Source organism: Mus musculus, chromosome 1 (genome assembly GCF_000001635.26).
Source record: "Mus musculus strain C57BL/6J chromosome 1, GRCm38.p6 C57BL/6J".
NCBI lineage: Eukaryota > Metazoa > Chordata > Mammalia > Rodentia > Muridae > Mus > Mus musculus.
This window is the reverse complement of record NC_000067.6, coordinates 83,926,640-83,942,839: the sequence shown is the minus strand read 5'-3', so window position 1 is coordinate 83,942,839 and position 16,200 is coordinate 83,926,640.

The window sequence follows — 16,200 nt, the reverse complement described above, 5'->3', positions numbered from 1 at the left end:
ATTTGTATCCTATTATGGAATTCCCTGGATTAAAGTTGTGGATGTTAGCTATAAGTAGGAAAACAAAAATGAGCAAGGGAGACAGTTTTGGGGTATCCAACTGGTTTTAGATAAATAATAGAACTGGCCTCATGCAGAAGGTAACCTTGTTAGTTTGCTAGACTCAATATATATATAGACTGTATAACAAAATCAGTTTTCTCAGAACTCTGAAGTCTGGTAATCTAAGAGGAGAACATCAAACAGTCTGGTTTTTTTGTTTCTTTGTTTGTTTGTTTTGTTTTGTTTTGTTTTTTAAATCTCTCACTTCTGTGGATACAGTTATCTTCTGTCGTTTTACTTGATACTTCTCTGTAGGTTCCTGGATCCCAAGAACTAGGTGGGGATTGATCTGGTGACCTGATACCAATTTACTATTGTAAAGAAGTGTATTAGTTGGCCATGGCTGCTGTAATGAAGTAACTCTGGGTATTTAGTGCATAAACAACCACAAAGTATTGCTTTATCCTTCTGGAGGGTGAAAGTCTTATATCAGGCATTAGTCAAGTCCAATCGGTCATGCGAGGGAAGGTCTGTCTCAGTTTCTCTTGTTGACTTCTACACTGTCATCTTCATGTTCATGCACTGTCCTGTCAGGATGCAGCATCGTCATCTGCATTTTCCCCTTTAATATAATATTCTAGTCATATTGGAGTAAAGCCCACCCCAGCGATTTCCCTTTAACTTAGTCACCTATTTAAAACCTCTTATTTTCAAATACAGTCACATTCTGAGGTTCTAGCATTTGGAGCATTTCACAATAGGGATATTTCACTTGGTACAGAGTGAGGCAAATATTTCAGAATCATCTGTTAGCTCCATCACAGTGACTCTGAGGCAGAAGTCTTCCTGTTGACCATAAATGAAAAACCAAAGTCCTTAAGATGACTTAGGTCTCTCATCAAAGATTCATTCTCATTGTTTTCATAAGTTTTGACGTTCATGACTGAAGTCTGTCACATTCTGTCAGGAGAGGAGAACAGGAGCAAAGGAGGGATACTTAGGGGGAATTCGATAGAATCCAGCTGCCCAGTGATGAGGGGCTTCAAAGAAGACTTCTTTATCAACCACATAAAGTGGGGAAGATCAATTAGGATATGAACCAAGAATTAACTGTTAGAGTTTTTTAGCATTAAAAAGTAAGTAGTTACTTTGACAAAATGGATTTTGTTAGAATGCTAGAGGAAACACCATTTATTAGTTTAAGACAATATTTGTGGGTGAATTTTGCTGCAGCAAGAGCTAGAAAAGGGGGGGGGGTAAAAGGAGGGATCAGATGAGAGTTGGATTTTCCAGTGTTGGAAGGAACGGTAGCAGGTTTGTGTACTCACGGGAGTAATTCAGTTGAGAGGATCATGCGGAAAAGTGCTGGGGCATTCCTGGAACAGTGCCCTTGGGATGACAAGAAGAATGGAATCTAGCGCATATGTGGAGGGTGTGCTTTAGGTTGGTGGCTGGAGAGAACATCACTAAGAACAGAAGAGTGATGAGCTCATGTGTGCAGATGCTGAAAAGCATGCAGATGTGGAAGCAGGATCTGTTGACATTCTTTCCAGATTGCTTATATTTTCCTCTTATGTCATCAGCAGAGGGTGAGGGTGGCAGCGAGAGTGTATGTAGCACAAGAGACTAAGGTGCTGGAGATTCTGGCTCGGTGCATCAGATGCTTCCTCTAGAAATGCAGTGCAAAATTACTGATATAAAATGCAGGTCCAAGGTGAAATCTGTTACACAAATGTTGAGATGTCAGATGTCATCAATGGCAAAATATATACAAAGTAAAATCTAAATACCTTTTAAAGAAGATAGTCATGGATACACATTCTTTCTTCCTAAAAGCCATTTAACAAGAACGCATAACTTTCTATAAAATTTCAATAAAACTGGGGATGGAGTTCAGTTGATAGAGTGTTGGCTTAGCAGGCACAAAGCTCTGGAGTTGATCTCCAGCACCACATAAAAGAAGTTCAAAGTTATTATTTGCTACAAAGAAAGTTTAATGGCAGTATGGTATAATGAGACACTCTTTCACAAAAAAAGTGACATACCAATAGAAAGTCTTTCTAAATTGTCACACACACACACACACACACACACACGAAAAGTTAGATTTAAAATTTTTAAATGAAATCATTAAGGGACTGGAGAGATGGCTCAGTGGATGATATTCTTGCCGAGAATAGGAGGCTGTATATCAGCAGCCATTTCAGGCAGCTTAAAAACACCTGGAACTCCAGCTCCAAAAGGGCCAAAGCTTTCTGCTATCCTCTGTGGGTACTGATACAAGCATGTACATTTGTGGCAGGAAACACACAAATAAATAAAACAAATCTTAAGCAAATTAGTAAGTTGAGAATTTCTGGAAGCAAGAGTCAGTATTTTTCAGTCTTAAATTGCTGGGACAATATCTTATAAGTAGTGGAGTTCAAGTACATTTTGAAAGAATTCAATATAGCAATGCTAGTCTGTCATTTTAGTTTGCTTTTCTGTTGCTGTGATAAATTCCTCCAAATGTGTCCGAGGAAGAAATGATTTATTTCACTTATACTTCTAATCATAATCTGTTATCAAAGAATATAAGGGTAGTAACTCAAAGCAGGGCCTTGATAGAAACTATGGGGTACTGCTTACTGGCTTACTCTGTGCCTCGATCATGCTTAGCTAGCTTTCATAGACAGCCCAGGATCACCTCCTTAAGGATGTTGCTGCCAATAGTAGGCCTAGGACCACCCTCTTCATTAATTAAAAATCAAGACAGACATGTCCATTGACCAACCTGACTTAGGGTATTTCTCACTGAAACTTCTCCTTCCAGATGACTCTAAACTGTGTCAACTCAATAATTATAGCTAACCAGGCCATCTACCAAATGCTGGTTGTCATTAATATTCAAAATAGAAAGTGAGAGAAAATGGCTCAGAAGAAACAATGTTGAAGACAGAATGAATGCTTCTTTTCTGATAGAATGAAACACATCTTCATTTCTGGGGTGGTTTGAATAGGTATAGGTGTTTGAATGCTTGGCTCATAGGGAGGTATGGCTTTGTTGGAGGAAGTGTGTCATTGTGGGAGCAGGATTTGAGGTCTTTTATGTTCAAGCTATGCTCAGTGTGGAATACAGTCCCTTCTGTTGCCTTCAGAACTCTCAGCTCCTCTAGCACCACATCTGCCTTCACACTGCCATGCTTCTCACCATGATTATAATGCACTAAGCCTTTGGAAGCCATCCCCAATTAAATGCTTCCTTTGTAAGAGTTGTCATGGTCATTGTGTCTCTTCACGGCAATGAAATCTTAACTAAGATAATTTCCTTAAGTTATTTAGAAGCCTCATAACAAGATGCCTGATAATGTAGAGGAAGGTTTTAATATTGAAGTAATGTTGGATTTTAAATTACAAGCTGATAGGTAGTTGTAAATAATTACAAGTGATGTGAATTAAAACTTCAGGTTTAATTTTCCCTTTTAACATCTCATAGAGAGGACAGAGCCTTCATACTGATAGGTCTTAAATGAGATGCTGGCAGAAGTGTAGATGAAATTAATGAACAAATAATAGCTTCTGTTCAAGAGCTAATCTAGGCAGACAGAGTGGCCATTTTTATGTTTAGGGCCATGCTAATGCTGTCTTTCCTACTAATCAAGAATTATCTGTCTATAAGTATCATGCTTAGTTTTAGAGTAAGGGTGTTCTTTACATTTAATTAGTAATTCTTGCTGCTTTTCTAATCACATGCCCTAGATCATAACAACATCAGATCATTTTTGGAAATAAAATTGTTTCATCTGTTGACATGAAGACTATAGCGAAGGGACTGAAATCATCAGTAACTTATCTAACATGGTATTGAGTGGAAAAAATAATAACCAAGATAGCTTTTAAAAAACAGCTTTATTATTATAGTTCACAGACCATGAAGTTAGCCTACTTTACTATGTAACAGAAAGAGATATTAGCAAAATTTTGGAGTGTTGTGCCACGCTACAGTAGTGAGCATCTTTACTATACCCTAAGTACCCTACACAACAGTTGGCATCAGTCCCAGTTCTTATTTCAGCCCTGGGCACCACTGACTTACCTTTACTTTCTTTAGAGGAAAGGTACATTTCCAACAGCAGATCACATGCACTATGTTAGCAAAGTCCTTTTCCTTTGCATAATGTCTTGTTAGTTTACCCATTTACTGCAGACATCTATCATTGGTGAACTTTTATTATTAAATTAGCCTATTGCTTGCATATCGTGAAATTTTCTGTAGCCATTTGGGTTGCTGTACTTTGGGGCTGTGATCCAAAGTGATGTTTACTCAGCTGGGTCAGCATTTCTTGCCTGAGCTTCCCCTTTCATACTCAGTTACTTTCACAAGGTGTCTGGCTGCATGGGATTCCATTTCCAATGCCAGACTCATGTGAAATGCATCCCAAGGTGTGGCGCTTTCACCCTGCCATGGCTTCACTTTGGCTAAGCACTGGACAGAAGGATTCCTTCTTTTGACCACAGTGGTGGGGAATGGTTTGGTCTGGACTCATCCTGTGATGATACCTTGTTGTCAAGCTTCTCCCCTTGTGTCGATTGTGGTTTCTAAGGGGAAAATGATTTCATCCCTTCCCTACAAATCCCTGAACCGAACTCTGTTTTACTCACTTAACTCTTGAGTGTGCAGTATCTTTCTTTTACACAGAGGAGAGATGTTTGAGGGCTTTTGGCTAGTGAGCATCCATTATGAGTAGCACGCTATTTTGAAACAACCTCCCATTGATCTTCAAGCCTATTCTCCAGCCTGGATCAGATACCTAAACCCACTATTTGTTCTCCTTACTTTCAGCAAGGCTCTATTTTTTTTCTGTTGTATTTGTTTGGAACCATTTCCGTTTGCTTCATCTTACTGTTTTGATCCTCAGTTCTTAAGAGCAAATGTTTGGAATGTAGATTCTGTTCCTTCCATTACACTGTGGATTATTTTGTGCAAATTGATTCAACAGACAGAATTCTTTTTCATGACCTCTCCTTAAATAAATCTCAGAAGACTTGTCTGCCTTTCAGTTTTCCAACCAAGAAGTGTAGCATCCAACTACACACTCATAGAAACAAAACTATACTCATCTGTACTGGCCACACAATGGCTTCCTAAATGGTTACAGGAGCCAAACCTAGTCCCTTCTTTGGCAAATGTTGTAGAATTGCTTTTATTCTGTGTAGTAGTACCTCTTTAAACCACTGGCCTGTACTAACACAAAATGTACCAGGACTTGTGCTGAAATGGAAATGATTGTCCTGTCATTAGTAAGTCGGGGAGAAGGTTTTCCCACTATGTGTTAGGGCTCTTAGGTTGTACTTTCACATGGACAGAGGGTGGTGAACCAGCTTTTTGTACAAATGCTCCGTGGTCACTTCAGGATATAAATAGAGATGGCTGTCAGCTCCTGAGGTTAAGATTGGGCATCCACTTATCTCACCCTGAAGAATCACACCATATCTGCTTTGTTTTCATTTTGTCTGACTTCTGGACCAAGAAATGATATTCCTTCTTCGTGTTTCTTTGGCATTCTTTTCATATCTGTTTTATAACACTCACCTTATTTTGTGTCATTTCATTGTTCTCATTTCAATGAACCTTCTTCCTGTTAGTCTGTGATGTTCTTGAAAGAAAGATTGCCACCCTTTCCTTGAGAAATATTGGAATTGAACATGCAATTTAATTGCAACACAATCAACAGTTGTTGAACCAGTGAATGAGGAATTAATAAGAAAGTGGGTAGATTCACACCAGTCAGAATGGCTAAGATCAAAAATTCAGGTGACAGCAGATGCTGGCGTGGATGTGGAGAAAGAGGAACACTCCTCCATTGTTGGTGGGATTGCAGGCTTGTACAACCACTCTGGAAATCAGTCTGGCGGTTCCTCAGAAAATTGGACATGGTACTACCAGAGGATCCAGCAATACCTCTCCTGGGCATATATCCACAAGATCCCCCAAATGGTAAGAAGGACACATGCTCCACTATGTTCATAGCAGCCTTATTTATAATAGCCAGAAGCTGGAAAGAACCCAGATGTCCCTCAACAGAGGAATGGATACAAAAAATGTGGTACATCTACACAATGGAGTACTACTCAGCTATTAAAAAGAATGAATTTATGAAATTCCTAGCCAAATGGATGGATCTGGAGGGCATCATCCTGAGTGAGGTAACACACTCACAAAGGAACTCACACAATATATACTCACTGATAAGTGGATATTACCCCAAAACCTAGGATACCCAAGATATAAGATACAATTTCCTAAACACATGAAACTCAAGAAAAATGAAGACTGAAGTGTGGACACTATGCCCCTCCTTAGAAGTGGGAACAAAACACCCATGGAAGGAGTTACAGAGACAAAGTTTGGAGCTGAGATGAAAGGATGGACCATGTAGAGACTGCCATATCCAGGGATCCATCCCATAATCAGCATCCAAACGCTGACACCATTGCATACACTAGCAAGATTTTGCTGAAAGGACCCAGATGTAGCTGTCACTTGTGAGACTATGCCAGGGCCTAGCAAACACAGAAGTGGATGCTCACAGTCAGCTAATGGATGGATCACAGGGCTCCCAATGGAGGAGCTAGAGAAAGTACCCAAAGAGCTAAAGGGATCTGCAACCCTATAGGTGGAACAACATTATGAACTAACCAGTACCCCGGAGCTCTTGACTCTAGCTGCATATGTATCAAAAGATGGCCTAGTCGGCCATCACTGGAAAGAGAGGCCCATTGGACACGCAAACTTTATATGCCCCAGTACAGGGGAACGCCAGGGCCAAAAAGGGGGAGTGGGTGGGTAGAGGAGTGGGGGTGGGTGGGTATGGGGGACTTTTGGTATAGCATTGGAAATGTAAATGAGCTAAATACCTAATAAAAAATGGAAAAAAAAAAGAAAGTGGGTAGATGATGTCAGCCGTTTGCTCCTCATTGTTGACTTCTTGGGATGAATCATATGAGATAAGAGTTTACTACACAGGATGTCTGTTAGAATGTCGTTGGAAGGTAGGGAAAGGATATGAGATTGTGTTAGAGATTGTTCAGCTAGGTTTCATACCCCCAATGATCTCTAAGCAGCACAGAGATCTGGATCCAAAATGATTAAAGTCCTCCTGTGTTGAGTTGAAATCTCAGCCTGACTATCAACTGCATCATAGAAAAAGTTATGTCCTGGACTTAGTAGCTCTCTGGTGAGAGACAATCTTTGTGAGATTGAACAGGAAGCCAGTCCTTCCAGGCAGAGGGTCTGTGCCATATATTTCTGTCCATTAAATCTCTAGGTTTTTTTTTTCCCCTTCAAAACCTCGATTTAGGCAATGCCTTAATTACCTTCTGTTATTTATTCCAGATTTTCTATTTTTTGTTACAAAGAACACTTTAATATAAATTAAATTCAGCTCTGTTAAGATGGGATTTTTCTGGTGCCTAACAAATTTTATTTTTAAAAAGCTGCATCAAATCTTGTCAAAACTATCCAATAGTTTTAGTTGAAAATTAAGAGCAAACAGGATTTGAGAAGAAAAATGGGTTTTCTAATCACTTTAGAAGGATTCTAAAATTATTCTGTTTCATCATTTTTGGTAGATAGTTCTTCCCCTGTCAACATATGTGGAAGAAGTTGTTTTAGATTATTGAAAGTCTTGGATGAATAATTTATCAAATTGTCAGCAGCTGTTTTTTTCTAACAATAGATTTTAATGGACTAGTCTTATTCCATTTTTCAAATGTTAAAAAAAATTAATTTGCTAAAAATATATTCATGAGCCTTTTCCACAACTTCCTGGGCAATATCGAAGTTGTCCATGATTTTCTGTCTCTCTAAATACAGTGTCAAACCTAAGAGCATTTTTGTAGCTATTTAATACCTTATTTTGAATATTAAAATTCCCAGTTGCTGGCAGCCTACTGACCTATTCTTTTTGGTTTCAAAGCATTCTTTTTCTATGTACAACACTGTTGACTATAAAGTTATTTTTACACTGAGAAGGCTGAATCCTTTGTTCAGGCTCGCACTGTGTATCATCTGGGGATCATTGATGGATCTCTTCTGGCTACAAATGATCTCATTCAAAGGACTAATGATACTCAGTGCTTCAAACATCCTGATCTTCACTGGATCACTTCCAGCTACATGTGATCAGAAAGGGGAACTTTTCTCTGTAGCACCAGGGTTACTTTCTATTTCTTCTAAAGACCAATCACCCATGCTTGCTGAGGATCTAGTTTGTGTAGAAAGATTGACAAGCATTGTTTTGTACTAGTACCCATATCAGCATGATAAAAGCAAGTCTATTAGTTAAGAACAGTATTAGTTACTACTATGTGAACTCTTTAAATAAGTGTAGCTGAGTTTTTATGAAATTTAGGTGGTATATGCAGAGCCTCAATAATAAGGCAACACCAGGACTCACATTTAGGTTTCTGAGGGCTTATATCTAGATTGAAGGTTCTCTAAAATTATAATTGGACCAGTAGGATTTCATTTAAAAAAAAAAAAGAGTCACATCGTGCAAAAAGGAGACAAGCATTTTGCAGGTGATAGACCTAGAAATGGTTCATTCACGAACTGACCTTAAAACGGGGGTTGTAAGACTTGTAATATATATAAGCAAATTGATTTTATTAGTTGCTTCATTATTTACTCTTGATTGGATCTCATACAAAAGGCCATGGCAAGGTATTATGCTCAAATAGGAAAAATTGAATACATGGCTTTAAAGTTCTTTCTTTTATTTTAAAGAGAATGGGGAAATGGAACTAGCATTTCTGGAACTAGGTAAAAAGAATGGAACAGCATTGCCATTTGCCAAATTGCACACCCAGTGAGTTGTTGTGGATGGGCCTGGTGCTATTTGTATGTTGATGCTAATTCTGCTCTCCTGGGAGGGGTTGGGGACAAGGAGTGAGTCATACTCAGGTGACTTCTTGTGAACCAATCCCCTAATGAATAAAGGAGCCAATCACTGGGAGAGTAGGCAGGATTTCTGGGTTGGAGATGGGAAGAGAGGAAGCAGGAGGAGTTAGGACTTTTTGGATGGGGATAGCGTGAGGATAAGATGTAAGTACGGGTGTCTCACTGTTTCAATGGTGGATCTGTCAGGATTCACCACCAGAGGATTTATATTTAATACAGCTTACAAGTGAGGGTTTTAGTTGTTGCACCCAGCAATTGAGTTACCATTGTTTCTGAACTAAGTTTGTGTTGCATTTTCTGTTCAAGAGAGAAAGGGTTTGCCCTATGTGCACCACAAAGGCTGTGGGGAATTTGAAGCACAGGGTTGGCGTGGTAGCAACCCTTGAGTAGGAATCTAGTGAGCTGGATGTAGACTTTTCAGAAGCTCTGAGCCAGAGAGTCTCCATGAGATAAAAACAGGTCGGCCATTGCTAGACAGTGCATGGCTTGCCAGGCCTCAGGGGCAGAGTAGCTGGTGGTAGTGGAGGAATGTGCTAGTTCTTTTTAATATTTCCTACAACAATGAGTCATATGGTATAAGTATCAAAGCAGCTTGCAGAGCCATCTGGACTTGGTACAAAGACTTATCTAATTATGTCCCACTCAAGGGGTCTATTCTCAAGGCCCAGAAGAGTAGTTGGTAGATGGTCAATATCAGATCTAGGTAATGTTAATATTGCCTTTGGAATTCATGAAGTCAAGTCAATTAGACAGCTCACCATGGAAAGATGTTTATCACTAAGTCTGACAACCTGAGTTAAATCTCTCCATTGTTGAAAGAGAGAATTGACATTTCCAAGTTGTTCTCAGATCACCACATGGGCATCAGGACATATACATACTCAAGTTCCATTAACATATACTCATGCATGTACATACACACACACACACACACACACACACACACACACACACACACACACACAAATTAAACAAATTAAATGCAATTTTAACAACTCAAAAAGTTATTATAGCCTTCTAGCTGTTGTGCCTCTTCCTCATAGGCATGAAGTAGTTGCTATACCCACTTGCCCACTTTAGAAGCTAGGCACGAAGCTGTTTTAGAACTCTCACATTTTGCAAACCTTACTGTGGTGGAAGGTTCTTGAAATTTTGCTGTAGTTATTTCCTACCCTCGAGGTTGCATGTACTTCAGCAGGGTGTCTATACTTTGTCCTTCCCACACTTAGTTGGTGTACTAGCAACAGAAAGCCTTGTGGAATGCTGGTGATAATGGTGTCTCTGGACTATAAGGTAAGACTGTATATTTGATGTTTCTTGTTGTATGACTGTGAAGGGGAACTTTTCTTTGCCTTGTAGTATCTATAAACATCCACTGAAACAATGGTCACGGTTTCATACCTGGTAATAGCATCATCATTGAGGTTGTCCCTTCAGAAGTGATTAATTTTAGAGTGATCTTTTTTCACTCCTGAAGCTATGTCTCCAATGGTTATTGCTAGCTTGAGTGCATTTAGGATCGTTATGCAAACCCATGTCTATGAGGGCAAAGGTCTGTTCTAAGTGTAGGCAGCACAATTGACAGACTGGATTGTCAACTGAAGAAAAGGAGGAAGTGTTCCAAGCACTGCCATCCATCCCTCTCTGCTTCCTGCTTCCAAATTTGATTTGAAAAGTAATATGACTAGCTGCATCATGCTCCAGTTGGCATGATGGACTGCACCTTTAAACCATGAGCCAACATAAGCCATTTCTTCCTTAAATTGCCTGTGTGAACTATTTTGTCCAGCAACAAGAAAGTATATAATAGACCACCTGTCTTCTTTTATATTTCATGTAACTTTAATTATTTTATTTTAAAGGGCTTGGCATAATCATATTAGAAGTTGGGATGCCAATGGATTTTGTGAAGGCAAGTCAACCTATAACATGAGTCCTTGGTATTATTATTCATCCAATAACACTCTAATAATCTAAGCTGAAATCACCACACTCTCTTTTACAACATTCAAATCTATATTGCTCAAAATGGGAGTCTGGGAAGGTCCAGTTATTTTTGAGTATGGAATTCCTCTTTTATCTGAGTAGGTTGGCATATTCTTTCTCAGAAACCTTCCTGAGATGGGGACCAAGTTTTTCTTTTCCTGCTGGATTCATTACTTGCAACTGAAATATAAAACCAAACCCAAACTCAAGTTCCTGCCATCTTACCTGATATAACACAAATTGGGATCTTGGGTGTGATTTTAATTTTAAGTCACAAAAAGGAATTATGACTTTAAGTAATAACAAGAGGACAGAAAGCAGTGAGGAAACTTTGCCCACCTAAAGATTCATTTTAGTCCTTGGGTTTACTTAACCTTCCAGGGTGAGCCATTATTCAGTCTTCCATGAAAACATCCTAGAAGTTAGTTTTCTCATTGCTGTGATAAAGTATCTAAGAAAAGCAACCTAAGGAGAGAAATGTTGATTTGGGCTTGCACTTTGAAGGTACCTCCCCTAATAGCTAGATAGACATAGCTAGAAAAGCACAAGGCAGCTGTCGCATTGTATATACAGCCAGAAATCAGGGAGAGATGAATGCTTGTATGCTTGTTCTCAATTTAACCAATCTCCCTTTCCCTCTCTCTCTCTCTCTCTCTCTCTCTCTCTCTCTCTCTCTCTCTCTCTCTCTCTCGACCACAGACCATAGAGCAGTACAGTGCATACTCATACCATCTCAGAATCTCAGTTAACCTAATCTAGAAAATATCTTACAGGCATGTCCAGAAGTTTGTTTCTAGGATGATTTTAAATCTAATAGTTAAGATTCTTACAGGAATGTCCAGACGTTTGTTTCTAGGATGATTTTAAATCTAATAGTTAAGATTAACCACCAAGGAAATTAACTATTTATTGAAAAGTAAAATAATAATAATGATAATGAGAGGGGGATTTTTGTTCGATGCCTTGAGCCCCTAACCTTGTGAAGATGGCTTTCAAAGACAATATATGGAAAATTCCCTAAATCCACTGCAGACAGGGAAACTGACCATGCATGTGGCACCAGTCCACTGTCACATAAATATGACTTCAGTCCTCTATCCAAGCCAGGTTGTATTTAAATGGCCACATGACAACAGGGTTTTTCTCTGCTGAAGAAAACTCTACTATTTTGAAGCCAACACATGACTTTCCATAGCAGTCCTACTTTAGAATAAAATTATGTGAAAGAAGTCCTTAATATGACTTAAGATTCCCAACTAATTTTCAGCAATGGGGTTCTAACACCAGAATGACTCTATTGGGAGTGCTGATTTGGTCTGTGTCACAATCGAGTGTTCTATTTAACAGTACCATCTGTGTAATCAGTCTGAAGTTGTGAAATAGAAATTTTGACAGGAGGTAGAATATTCATTCCCCATTTTGCATGGCTGAAAGCACAGAAATGTACCATGAAGGCATAAACAGAGACGGAGGAATTTCTAACCAGCTCATAGTGAGGGAAAGTGTTGGAAAATGATTTGGGGCTGGGAGATAATTTAATGACACATTGGTCTGCTTTGACATTTCCAACATAACTTCGTTTTAACTGGAGCCAAAAGGAACATCTTTATAACTAGAGTCCTTCATGGATTCAGTGGTGTTGGCCATTGTCTTAGCTTCTTTGTGCACCTGGGTCCCAAAGCAGCAGACAGTCATTTGCTGCCTTGACAAAACAAAACAAAACAAAACAAAACAAAACAAAACAAAACAAAACAAAACAAAACCATGATGTAGCACAGCTCAAGATATAATCTCTTGGAATCTGATGGCTGTAGATGCTGTTTATCCTGGAGTGAGGAAGGACTGAAGTCTGTGTTATTTCAGAGAGTTAAGGAGCAACCTAGAACATAGGAAGGATCGAGCTCGAGTTCTTCCATTAACATTCTTTCTTAGCCTTGTCCTAAATTAGAGTAGTTTGTCCCTGAACTCATGATATAGTCGAAGTTCACAGTGAGTTCATGCTCCTCCTGCTTCCATATCCCAAGTGCTAGGATTATAGGCATGTGCCACTGCACCTAGTGCCTCAACCCTTTCCCCAAGTGCTAGGATTATAGGCATGTGCCACTGCACCTAGTGCCTCAACCCTTTCCCCAAGTGCTAGGATTATAGGCATGTGCCACTGCACCTAGTGCCTCAACCCTTTCCCCAAGTGCTAGGATTATAGGCATGTGCCACTGCACCTAGTGCCTCAACCCTTTCCCCAAGTGCTAGGATTATAGGCATGTGCCACTGCACCTAGTGCCTCAACCCTTTCTCCTCCTCGATCTTTCCTCCCCAAGATTGTTTTTTTCTTTTTCTTTTTCATCCTTGGCACTGTCTAGAGGTTTTGAGAGGATTAGGAATGGATGGACAGGGTGGCCCAAGAAAATCACAAATGGCTTTTGTCCCAGATAAGAATGAATCCTTCCTGGGAATTTTCAGAACCTACTTGTTTATTCTTTAGTAAAAAGAAGACATAATTTGCCATTTACACGTGTCAGGGGACATAAGTCTGTAGTTTGAATCTCAATTATCAGACAGATTAATATATTGGCTATATTAAATTTAATATTTATCATTAATAGAAAGCACTGCCTCAAAGGAGGCATGCCATTTATAAACCTAATAACCAGGGTCTGGGGAGATGGCTCAGCAGTTAAAAGCACTGGTTTCTATTCCAGAGGACCTAGGTTTTAGAAAACAACTTAGAACCATTGATAATTCCAGTGCCATGGGATCCAATGCCCTTCTCTGGCCTCCTTGGGCAAGGAATGGACATGGTGCAGGCATCAGTGCATACAGAATATCCATTCACACAAAACAGAAGTAAAAGCTAAAAACATAAAACTGACGACCAAACCTGCCACTGAAGAGCCTTATATAAGAAACAAATGTATCTACTTAGCTTTCTTCTCAACAGAACCTCAGGCTTCTGTGTGCTCTTTATTCCTTCACTTCATGAACAGGCAGGGTGCAAAAATGTTTAGGCTTTTGTCTCTCTAGCAGCCCATTCTCCAATGTCGATGTTGGATGAAATGGTTATTTAGATGCCTTCTAAGGCACAAATCTACAGTGTTCATAAACATAGCAATCAAATCAATGTACTGCATGTGTGATTTTATTTTTGCCTCTGTGAATACATTCGAAAATGTAATTTTTAGCTCCTCTGATATCCGCCCTTATGTTGAAGATATGCACAGTTCAATTAAAGGACAGGTAGATGTTCCTATTCCTAGGGGTATTAGAAATCTCCCACTCGAGGAGAAACATGCAAAGGTAGATACTATTTGGCTCTTTAACAGCTATTAAGTTCCACTTTAAAAGAACATCCCTATTGAGATATAATCCACATAGTATTTAGATTGTATGGCACATCTTTATAATGCAAACCCTTTAACAGTATCAAGCATATTCACAGGACTGTGTAACATTCACAGGAATTTGGCAATATTCCACCATTCCCATAAAGAAACTGTGTGCCAATGAGATCACTCATCTCTCCATAATCTTCTCAACCTCTAGGCAACCACTTACCTACTTCCTACATCTATGGTTTTCCCATTCTACACACCTCACCTCAGTGAAATCGTTCAGTAACTGGTATCTTTGAATTTCCCCGATGCTTTTAAGGTTTAGGAACTTTGTAACATCTGTAATTCATTCTTTTTATTGCCAAGTAATATGGTATTATATGGATATATGATGGCTTTATTCATCCTTTGGGTCCACTGATAGATATTGGAATTGGTTCAGTTGTTGGCTATTATAAACTATATTCTATGGATATTCATAGGATGCTCATATGTAAATATATGTTTATTTCTCTGAGGTAAATACCTAGGAATGAATTGTCCAGTCACATTATAACTCCATATTTGACCTCTTAAGGATGATAAGACTGTTTTCCAAAAAATGAAATGGTATCTTATGGTGCTGATCTGCACTTCTCTGATGGCTGATGGTGTTGGGGCTGCTTTCCTTTAAATTGTGGTCATTTGCATGCATCCATCAGAGTGATATCTATTCTCACTCTCTACCCACTTTTAAATTAGGCTTTAAGTCTTTGTTTTGTCAAGTTGAAAAAAGTGACTTCTGTAGTCTAGCAGCAAGTTTATCTCATGTCTATGATTTGAATTTCTTCTAGACTGTAGATTGTCTTTTCATGCCCTTGGTGGTGTCCTTTGATGAATGAATGATTTTCCTTTTGATGAAGTCCAATTTATCTCTTTTTTATTCTATTGCTTGTGCTTTTGATGTGGTATGCACAAAGATGTAAAACTGAAACAAGCTACTATTGCATAAAACACTTAAAGTTTAAGCTATTCATTCAGATATAGGTATACCAGACCTACAAGTCAATTACAATTGAGAGCACTCTTCACACACTTGGAGACTGTTCATATCCTCAGGCCACAGGACATTTTGTCCATTCCCCTTGTCTAGTCATTAGTCCAGATTGCATGAAGACATTAAAGATGTAACTGTTAATTATTTGAAGAATTACTTATTTCCTAGGGACTGTAAATCAGCTGGAAAACATGCTGAGCTCAAGTTCACAGCGGAGAGACCCTGGTGTTATTTGCTTGTGACTCACCCATATAGAGAGTCTTTTTAATAGTATCTAACACTTCTTGAATATTTTAAGAAACTCAATTAACTCTTGAACAGCTGGATCATCATTTAATCCTGTTCCCCTTGGTCTGTCATAGCCTTCTGTAAAATGATATCTATTAATTCAAATTGCAAGAATTATATCTCACCGTGCTTTGTATTTCCCAGATTGAATGCAGTGCTTTGAAGAAATGCAAAGTTAATTTCTAGCTTTTGGGGGTGGAAAGATTTTTCTTCCTGCTTGTAAAAGTATGCTTTTATACATTAAAAAACTAAAATGAATTTTCTTTTTTAATGAAAATAGTATTTAAAAATATATTAAAGAAGAAAACGAAGCATTTTCTTCTCTTACCACTCGAATGAAGTATTACCCTTTGCATATTTTATCTGTTTTACTCTCTTCTTATGTGTTTTTACTTGTTAAAACCCTAATAAAGGTACTATTTGTTAGCAATATTTGAATGTGTCATCTTACCACCAAGAGACTGTCATCTTTATAGGTTAGAGGGCTACAGATTTAAAAAGTTGCTCTAAGGCAAGCAGTACTGCCCTATTCACAGAGATGGACTCAAAAATGGGAGCAGTCGTCTATTACCTCATTT